We start from the raw sequence: 11,686 nt of genomic DNA on the forward strand, positions 1-11,686 counted from the left end.
AGACATGGCAGGAAAAATGTGTACTTCCCCTTGCTACTCTCATTGGTTCCTATTAACTCAATCTTGAAAATGGAGAACAGAAAGAAAGATTCAGAGAAAGTGTGTGAGAGAGAGAGAGACTGAGAGAGGGAGAAAAATATTATAATGGAAGTCCGCACACTAAAGCATAAGTAATATTCCTATATACCTTATCTGGATATTTTGATTGATGTGGTGAGTTGTTTTATAATTGCTATTCCAAAAAAAAAAAAAAAAATGTGGCACAATCAAAAATGTACCCCATCAGGCAGTGAGCAGAAAAACTTAAGTCTCTAAAGAGTAGCACAAACCCCAGTCTACATTTACCTTGACAGTGGGACTTGCTTGATTCTCCCACTGTGGTGTCCTCCCTGCAAGAAGCACAGATCACAAAAGAACGACCCTCCTCTGTTCCAGCTCGTGCTGAAATTTTTGCCACTTTCAAAATAGATGTCAGAGGAATCTGATAAGTAGATTCCTGCAATCTGATAAGTAGAAAAATGATATAAAGTGCTCCCACTTATTGACAGAAGCGGGAAATATTCATTTTAATGGCTTCACCTGTGGGTCTGCTACTCCTGGGCAGCCTATTCGACGGCCATTTTGTCACCTAAACAAGGTCAAAGTGGCCCGGCCAGTTAGGCACAGGAGCCCAAACCCTTAAGCCCTTCAGATCAAATAAGAGTACAAAGCTGGATCACAAGGTATGTCCAGAACGCCCAGAGGGCTGAGGACCCATGCATAACATGTGCATCAGGAGGTATGTCCGGAATGCCCAGGGGGCTGAGGACCCATGCATAACATACTCCCAATTTATACCTCACGAGGTATGACCAGGAATGCCCGGGGGGCCGAGGACTGATGTATGACAAGGGACCCCAGAAGCTGATCAGTGGAGGGCCTTGTTGATAAGATTAGAACCTTGGCTGGGGATTAGGGTGTAGCATCAAGTAGATAAGAAGTGCCTGGAGGGCAGACTCACAATCCCTAATCTTCTACACCCTTCCCCTTTCCTTAATCTCCCTAATCTCCTAAAAACCAATTACATGTGTCAATAAAAGGGCCAGGATCTTGCTCTTCAGCAGCACCCGGCATTATGGAGCGGTCGAATAGGCTGCCTAGGAGTAGTAGACCCACATTCACCTTCGGTAACGCTAAGACAAAAGTGTCCCATCATATCATCATTTCGGCCCCTTCACTATTGTTTCTTTTTTTAAATTAATATTTTATTTTATATAATTCTTACATCATTTTTCATTTTTGCACAATGTATGCATTATCATTTTGTTTATATTCCCCATACAATTGCACCCCCCCTTATTTTGACCCTAGTCCTTCCTCTCCCCTTCCGCCCCCCATAGTGTGTCTCTGGTTTATAGTTGCTTGTTGATTTTGATTTTTACTTTGTATTAATTAGTCTTTTTCCTGGTCCCTTATTTAGGTCCCTTATTTATTTCTAAATTCCTGCTATGAGTGAGACCATCCGGTATTTTTCCTTTTCTTTCTGACTTATTTCGCTGAGCATGATCCCTTCTAGCTCCACCCATGTTGCTCGGCCCCTTCACTGTTAATGAGCAGGCACTTTCCAAAGGAGCTCAGGGAAGGCAGGAAAGAGTGGAAGCCGTGGTAAGTATGTTTACCCAGCAACTTCACATTTATCCATGTGTAAGCAGGAATCTGTGATTTGAAAGCTTTCCAGAGTAGTAGAACCTAATTAAGCAACAAGATATGCACGAAACTGAGAAAGGAGCAGGTCTAAGGCAAACACTGGACTGTAGCAACAATAAAAAGGGCTTTGGAAGGAACAAGAAGGCTTACTGACTGTTGTTGACCTACAAACTCTACTTCACTTTTGCTTGTGCTGCTGAATCATACAAATAGAAAACAATCCAAAGCATTGGATGCAGTAATTACTTTCCTGATATTAACTGTTTTGCCCTGATGTGAATTCATGTTCCTAAATTTCTTCAAGGCACAATGCATTTGACCAGCAATGATTATTTTTTTTCAATTTCCACAAGAGGAACAAGGCTTACTTTGTTGCCACACACATCGGGAAGTTATTTGTTCTGGTTTCCAATTCTCAGGTCACCAACTCTAATTTTATTGATGTTAAACTTTGCTACTAATTAGCTGCATAACCATGTGTAAATGACCTAATATCTAAAATTCAGGATTTTCATTCTTTTTTTAAAAAAGATTTACTTATTTATGCATACAAGAACTGGTGTGCAAGCCAGAGATGTGGGGTGTGAGAGGATTCACCAGAGACAGAGTGGGAAGCAGAACAGGCAGATCCACTGAAATACACTGCTGAGTGGAGCAGTGGGTGTGTCAGAAGAGGTCTGCGGCACCCTGTGGGCCAGCTCCCTGGCCTGGAATCAAATCGTGCTACAATGGCTGGAGACAGCTTGATAGCACTGCCTTTAACCCCGCCACCACCAGGGAGGCCCCAGGATTTTCATTCTTAAACAGCACTGCAATCTAATGTCCTTTACAAACAGAAAATTCTGTGATTTTATAGTAATAATAATGTAAAAAAAAGGATTCATAAGCTATCAGTATTTAATCTGGAGAACACAGAAAGTGTTTTCTCTCATTTGGAGGGCTGAGATAACATTGGCGATAGCAAAACAAGGTAATATTATCTACGCACCATACAGAAATGAGATAATGAATTATAGGTACTACAAGTGACGGGCAGTGGGAGAGTTCTATCAGTTATTGATTTATTTATTCATTGAACATTTATTAACTTCCTGAAGAATAGTCACTGATCACACACATTAAAACAAACTTATAATAATGCTTTATGGCAAAGCTTTCTTCTATGAAGCTGTTTATATAATCAAATTCACAGAAATCCCAGGCGAATGCTCTGTAAATCTTGCCAGCAGGCTGAAAATCTGCTTATAGGATTACAAAACCACAGTCAGTGGTCACATTTAAAGGAAAACCATTCTTAATAGTAATCTTACTCTCCTTTACTTTTGTTTTTAATAGATGGCTGACGCTTTCTCAGAAAATACAATAAAAAAGAAAAGGAAAGAAGATATTGAGTACTTTTGAAGCCTTTAACTTTTATTAAGTAAAAAAAAAAAAAAAAAAAAAACAGTTATTTTCAGTAAAGGAAGGAAACTAGGAATGCACATCCTGGGGACTAGAAAGCATCTTCTCTCCTTCCTTTTCCAGAATATTCCCTTCTGTCCAGTAAGCTGATAGAAGAGTGCTGTTTCATCTTTGAATCCTGACAAGAAAACACAGAGGGCAGGATTTCTCAGTTCCTTCCTGTCTCTGTGGATGTATTTTGATCAGTTATTGTCACAATTAACTTAGTAATAATTGGTAAAGCACTAACGTTTATAACATTTTTATGGAGTTAAAGAAATTTGAATTTTCCCTAAAATAACATCGTTCTCACTCATTTGTGTCCTGCTATACTTTCTCAACAGCATGAGAAAAGGAACAGTGACAGTCTGAAATCTGAGAATAATCCAAGTTCTGGCAATGGGGAAACATCAGCACGTGATGGCTATCCATCAATGTCACAACAGCACAGGCTAAAAACAGATGCTTTAGGGAGTTCCTCATGAATTCATTCACCAGCCTTTCCATCACCTTAGGAACTCTGAATTCTGATGGTAGAGTAGAGAGGATTAGAAATGAGATAAATATTTCCCTCTCAGGAAGGTCCTGAGAAAGCAGTGCACAACCTACTGAAGTATGAAATTGTTCATTCTGTTGCAAAGTGATTATAAAAAAGCCAACCAGTAAAGGATTAAGTTTTGTCTACTCATGCCAACACTTTTGATAAAGATGAATTCAAACTCTTAATTAGCAAATATTAGTTAATTCAATGGCCATTGATCTACTAATACTAAGCACACTTCCATTATTCATTCACTGGCTACGAATTTCTCTTTAAAAAGACATTGTATACAGATGGTAAGAGATTGCTATTAACAAGTATATGCTGATAAGTTCAATAGCCTTAAAGAAAACGCCAAATTTTTAGAAAAATATAGTTTACTAAGATTAAGCCAGAAAGAAAAAAAGTTTAATAAGCTAATCATAATCATGGATTGAAATAGTAATCATAAATCTCCCCCAAAATAAAAGTCCAGGGTCAGACAACTTTATAAGTAAATAATATCAGCTTTTTAAGAAGAACTTACACCAGTCGTGCTCAAATTATTTCTGAAAATTCAAGAAGAGAGAATAGGTTACAATGCCAATATTACCTTAATACTGCAACCAGAGAAAGATAACACAATAAAACTATAGACCAATATCCCTGATGAATATTAAAACAAAACTCTTCAAAGTAAACAATATATTACAAGAAGTATATAACATGATAAAGTGAGATTTATCACAGGGTTGCAAGGATGGTTTAATATACATCAATCAATAAATGTACTATCAACTAAAAAAAGGATAAAAATCATGTGATGATATCAATACATGCAGAGAAAGCATTTGATAAGATTCAGCATCCATTTGTGACAAACACTCTAAAACAAGATGGAAATAGAAAGAACCTACATTAACATAATAAATGTCGTGTCACAAACCTGTAGCCAATATAATACTTAATGGTGAAAAACTGAAAGTTTTCCCTCTATGTTCAGGAACAAGACAAGAATGCCCACTGTCACTTCTGTTTAATTTAATATTAGATATTTTAGCTAGAATATTCAAACAGTAGGAAATTAAAGAAATCCAGGTTAGAAAACAGGAAGTGAAACAATCATTCTTCAGAGATGATATGACACTATATTTAGAAAACCTTAGAGACTCTGCCAAAAGCTATTAGAAACAAAAATGAATAAAATGTATGGTTACAAAATCAATATACAAAAATTAGTTGCATATTTTTATATACAAACAATGAATGAGATGAAAAAGAAACTAAGAAAATAATTCTATTCATAATCACTTCAAAAAGTCAGAACCCTAGGAATTAAACAAGGAGGTGAAGTACTTAATACAACAAAAACTGTAAGAGATTATTAAAAGATTTCCTTCATGATATAAGGAGATAAAAAGGTATTCTATGCTCATGGATAGGAAGAATATGGTCCAAATGACTACCAAAGCAATATACAAATTAACACATTCTCATCATAACACTGATAATATTCTTCAAATAAATGAATAAAAATTATTAAAAAAAGACTTTATATAGCAAAAAAGACTTCATATAGCAAAAGCAACCCCAAAGGGAAAAGGAGAGAAATGGAAGCACTACATTACCTCTCTTTATACAATAAAGCAGCAGTAATTAAAACAATAAACACATGGCTCAATGGAATAGAATTGAAATCCAGGAAATAAATATATATATATTGATATATCAATACTTAATTCATGATAAAGTTGCCACAAACATATAATGGAGAAAAAAGACTCCCTTTAACAAATAGTGCTAGGAAAATTGGATGGCCACATATAAAAGAATGAAGTTGGATCATTATCTAATTTCATACATCAAAATAAATACTAAGCAGATCCAAGACTTAGATATAACACCTGCAACAATAAAATACACAGAAGAAATTACTGGTGATATATTTTAAGACATCAATAATAAAAGATGTTCATAGAGACTCATCTCCTTTAGCAAGGGAAATAAAAGCAAGAATAACTTGGATTGCCTCAAATTAAAAAGCTTTACACAGTGAAAGAAAACATAAGTAAATTAAAAAGACATCCCACTGAATGGGAGAAAATATTTACACATTACACAATGGACAAGGGCTAATATCCAAGATATATTAAAAACTGACATAATTTGACAATTTAAAAAATCAACCCAATTAATAAATGGATAACAGATATGAACAATTCACCAAAGGGGCTATCCAGAAGACCAAAAAACACATAGAAGACACGTTTATCATTGCTTCTAATAGGAGAGATGCAGGGCAAGACTATAAGGAAAACCCCATAGTAAAAAGAACCCCAATAACAAGTGCTGGAGAGGATTAGGAGAAATAAAAACCTATTGGTAGGAATGTAAACTGGTGCAGCCATGCGAAAGTGATATGTATTTATTTTCAAAAACTAAAAATGGAAATACCATTTTGCCCCAGTAATCCCACTTTGGGGCATCTATCTAAAGATCAGGAAACCATTAACTCAAAAAATCCTATATGTTTTACAATGTGCATTGCAGTGTTATTTACAATAATTAAGACAAAGAAACAACCAAAGTGCCCACTGAGAGAGGATTAGGTCAAGAAGATGTGGTATATCCACAAGATGGAATACTATTCAGCCCTAAAGAAAGATGAAATGTTGTCATTTACAGCAAAAATGAAAGAATTCAGGGAATTATATATAGTAAAACAAATCAGAATGACAAAGATAAATATTCAGCATTTACATTGTATATAACTTGGTGAAGCAAAATAGCTACAATACTAGTTGATACTAATAAATGCAGTGAAGTTTCTGCTTAAAAAGGAAGAGGGAACTTAAAGGACCATAAGGGATATTGGTGAGGGGAAAAGAAATAGTATATGTGTATTAAACAACTCGCTGAATTTTTCCAGCTTGGCAGGATATGTGTGAGCTTTATCAGCCATCAAAATGGGAAGACCATTCTCCCAATTGCCAATTTCTATCAATCTAGTAATTAAATAGCCTGGGCCCAATCATTATAGACAGATTAACTGTGCAGTGCTTGATAAATACTCCTGTGTGACTGCCTTAAGGCAAAATGAAGACAGTACTGGATAACAAGACAGCTGCAAAAATTAACATTAGATCCCCAAGGAGATTGGAGTTCAAGATCACAGGCACTATCCCTGGCAAGAGAGATACCTGTTACAAAAGAGTGATGGTTATTAAAAAAGCAATAAGCCACTGCAAATACATTTAAAGCATTCTACAATCAATTTTCAGATAAGTAACACTGCTGAAGTTGAGCACAATAAGATAACTGAAAACTGTGGTTCTGCTTTAACACTTGAGATTCACAGCCTCAGGGAGAGAGCTGCCCAAAATACAAACTCTATCCAAATTCTGTATCAAACTCTTGCCATTAACTTCCTATTATTAGGAGCAAATGTGGCATAAAGGGATTTTGAAGAAGGCTACTGGTTCAAGGAATAGTGGCATTTTGTGGGTTAGAACATGGGTCTTCCAAAAATCGTAGCTCCTCTTTAAAATCCTTCCCAGAAGCAGGCAAAATCTACATGCTAATCATATTTCCAATTGGACTAAAATGGAGGGACATTAAGAGGAGAGCACAAATCTGACTCAGAGGGCAAAGGGACTGACATGTGAAAAGAAATGATTAAAGGATTCTCAAATGCCCTGCTCTGCAGAGTCGCGACCTAGAAGAGACGTGACTCTCATTGGAAAATGTCCACAGAGTGTAAACAACATTCAGAGTCATTACTGGGTTGAATAGAAGGGATAAATTGGGGTGAAATTAAGGACGGAAATTTAAACTTAATGTCTGTGATGAAAAGAGCTGCCAGAGTGAGAAACATCTCCCCAGGGGCAGCCATGAGCCATCTTCCCGGGAGACTTTAAAAGGTCAGGCTTCATTACAAATACAGAGAGCATTTTCCGACCCTTTGGATTGGAAAAGCCCTTCAGAAAAGAATAGGATTCTATTTTTTTGGAGAAAATAATTATCTAAAGTTCTGCTCAGGGAAGGAAAAGTCTATGGTCAGAATCAACAGGGAAGCCAGTTTTAGAGGGAGTGAGGAAAAAGGCAGAATGTGTGGGCAAGAGGCAGCCATTGGCAAAAGGGAAAAGTGGGAGGCGCCCCACAGGTCTAGACACTTTGGAAAGATGGTGACGGACTAGCCAAGCCACAGACTTCCCTGACGGTTTCGTGTTGAAATCGAGAACACAAGGCACCTCTTAGTTCATTAGCATGACCTGATATTTCCTACCTGTAGTCCCAACAGTGGGTGGCAACCGATCACCCATTTTTGTGGGTGTCCTTAAGTTTGTGTTCTTAAACTAAGAAGTCATTCTCTAAAAACTATAGTAAGCTAATCTTTGTAGCATATTCTGTTTTAAAACAACAGGGTAATGGCTTAGAACATTAGTTTGGCATTAAGCAAACATGGGTTCTCCACTTCTAGGTATTCTACCCAAAGGACACAAAAACGTTCATCCATAAGGACACCTGCACCCCTTTGTTTATTGCAGCACTATTTACAATAGCTTAGCTATGGAATAACCCAAATGCCCAAAAATAGATGACTGGATCAAGAAGATGTGGTCTGTATATACAATGGAATATTATTCAGCAATCAAAAAAGATAACCTCATGCCATTCACAGCAACATGGATGGAGCTGGAAGGGATTATGCTTAGCGAAATAAGCAGAAAGAAAAAGAAAAATATCACATAGTTTCACTTATAGGAGGAATGTAGAGGATCCAAATAAGGGATCAGGGAAAAAAATTATAATAAAGTAAAAATCACAATCAACGGGCAACTATAAACCAGAGACATTCTGCAGGGGGTACAAGAGAATAGGATCAAAAGAGCAGTGTGAAGAGCACAAGGGACCATGGTGATAGTTCACAGGTGAATGGGTGGTGGGGATTTCATGGGGACTTATAATCGAGATGAAAATGCATACATTGTACCAAAAAATAAAAAATGATGTAAAAAAATATATAAAATAAAATAATTTTAAAAAAACACAAATTTTAGCTCTGATCCTAGCCAATTAAGATAATTTTCAATGACCCAAATTCTCAGCTGGAGATGGGGTATCAGTATATACCTCTAGCAGTCAGTTTCATTGGTTGCAAGAGTTGCAGTGGAAAACTTATACGAAAAAGGAATTTATTTGGAAGGTACTAGGGAGCTAGAATCAACAGCAGAGCAAGATGAGTAAGTGGATGGGAATTAAGGGAGTTGGGTCACTCCAAGCCGTCAGCAAGGTTATGCCACAGAAACTGTCACTGCTGCTGGGCAGCGCCAGCCTCTGCTGCCAGGGACCGTTGACACTGCTTCCAGTCCTCTGGGCCTAGTCATTGTGAGATTTCTGCATTGTGTCCCCCTCAGTGCTGATTAAAACTTGCCACCGGGAACATGTGAAGATTAAAACTTGCCAGGACTGCGTCACATGACTATAGATAGCATCGCTGCCAGAGGAGGGAGTGGAAACACCTGATCTTCATCTTCTCATGGAAGGCAGGACTCAGCCCACCATGGAGATACACATAGCAAATTCCTCAAAATCAGGGCCTCCCCCCTGGTGGTGCAGGCGGTTGAGTGCAGCGCTGTGAAGCTGTCCGCAGCCTCTGCAGTGCAGATTCGATCCCGGCCGGCGAGGGTCTCACATGGCGCAGCAGACCTCTCCTGACTCGCCTGCTGCTCCCCTCAGCAGTGTATTTCAGTCAGTCTGCCTGTTCTGCTCCCCACTCTGTCTCTGGTGAATCCTCTCACCCTCCCGCAAATCTGGCCTGTACCCCGGTTCTAGTGTAAATAAACAAATAAAAACCTTTAAAAAAATTTCCTCAAAATCAGATGGCAGGCTTAAATGCTGGGAATCCAGAAAAAGAACATATATCTCTTCCAGTTCATCTATTTATCTGTCCAACCTTGCTCACATTCTTCTTCCCCTAGTTAAATTTCCCCAAAAAGGTCCTACCAAGCAAGTGCAACTGCCTTTATACAGTCAAAAATTCACAAACCTGGGGCCTCCTTGGTGGCTCAAGGGGTTAAGTCTCAGCACTATGAAGCCATCCATAGCCACTGCAGCCGAGTTCGATCCCCGGCCAGGGAGCTACCGACATGGCTCAGCAGACCTCTCCTGGCTCGCCCATTGCTCACCTCAGCAGTGTGTTTCGCCAGTCTGCCTGTTCTGTTCCCCACTCTGTCTCTGGTGAATCCTCTCATCACCCCCACACCTCTGGCCTGCACCTCAGTTCTTATATGTATAAATAAATAAATATTTTAAAAAAATTCACAAACCCTCTCCCCAAAGGAAAACAAGATGTTAGGTCTTGTGCCAACTTGAACACAGGCTCTCTGAAGGATGTTAACCCCTCCAGCTCCACCAGAATCCCATCTTAACATCCAGAAAGTAAGGAAAAGTTGTAACATGAATAGCTCTACCCCTGCATTGTTGGAAAGGAAGAGAAAAGAAAATGGTGATTAGCAGATATGCTAATTTTGTTTACCCAATTCTAACCCAGGTTCTGGGTTCAGAGAACAAGGGTTGCTACATGTCTATTTCACAGCAAACAAGGAAAGGCAGGTAGGAAGGAAATGTGTGCTGACTGTATCTACAATTGGTCATTTCTTCTTCCGCATCCCATTGGCTGCACAAGGCTCTTTTCCTGGTCAGGTCGCCCCGATCGTTGTTCCTGAGGCATCTCCTCTGGATCCCAGTCCAGACCTGCCTGGACAGAACTGCATTAGCTTCCCCCCTAACAGAATGGCAGCCTTGGGAGCAGAGCAGGATGAGGAAAGATGACTCAAAATCCAAGTGGGTTTGGAGCAATGAGAGGCCTAGAGGGACTACACCAGAAGTAAGGTGCAGCCCCCACCCAAAGGCTGTCTCGGATTTATTAGCATCAATTATAAAGGTGGGGAAGTACATATGCAGTGTGCATGCATGGGGGACACATTATCAGGGATGTAAGCCAGGGTGGAGTGACGGGGGGCACTGCTCCATTGTTCCTGCTGGCCAAGGGATATTCTAATATCTGCCTGCTGTTTTCAGCAGATACCAGCTTCCCAGAATGTTCCTCAGGTCAGGACTTTTGTCCTTGGTGAGAGGCCTCCTGCCTGACTATGCCTAGTTGACCAGCATGAACTCTGCGTACCAAGACAGAAGCCCTGAGAATAGGAGAGCCAGGGATCCCACACTAGCTCTCCACTCAATTTTACCTCTGGCTATAGTAGAACTCCCCAAAACATCACCTCAATGTCATAGCAGCAGTCCACTTTCACCTTGATACCCAGAGTCAACCACCACAGCCAACGCCAAATGTCAAAGCCCCCTATTCCAATGATACAAGGAGATCTAAATGATCAGGCAGTGATCTCAGTTTCTAGTTCAGTGAAACAATTATTATGTTTTCAAGTAGACACATTTATCTCTGGAGCACCTGAGGTGCTGATCAATAGACCAAAAATTCTGAATTGGTCATTAGGTATAATTATTTACATTTATTAGTTCCAAGATCCATGTATTCTAACTAGCAAAGGCACCATCAACTGTTCCAAAATCAAATAGTTGAATGCCCGCATAGAGCATCTTGCAAATGTTATATCCCAGCTGGCACCATGAGTATATACTCAGTAAGTCTTTCCAGAAAGCCAGCTGCCCCTGGATGATGGAGCTCATGTAAAGATCAACATGATGATGAATCAACTGCTGTTGTTAATTCACTATAAAGCGAGTCCTTGATCACAAGCAAAGCTGTATGAGATACTATGTATAAGGTGTTCAGTAAATTCGTGATTACTGGGAACCCACTCATCAGCAAACCATTATCATGACAGGTATAAAATCTTGCATCAGCCATTCTCTGTTCTAGACTTAGTAGAGCGAAAATACGTGCTGTTCAGAGTGTCCCTCCTACTGGGATGAATTACCTTCATCACCCCTGTGGGCCAGGCAGAGTAGCGGTCGCTCCATAGGATTCCATCTACTTCTAGCTCATGCCAATCTGAG

The sequence above is a fragment of the Talpa occidentalis genome, unplaced genomic scaffold (assembly GCF_014898055.3).
Source record: "Talpa occidentalis isolate TD23 unplaced genomic scaffold, MPIMG_talOcc4v2.1 talOcc4.4, whole genome shotgun sequence".
Lineage (NCBI taxonomy): Eukaryota > Metazoa > Chordata > Mammalia > Eulipotyphla > Talpidae > Talpa > Talpa occidentalis.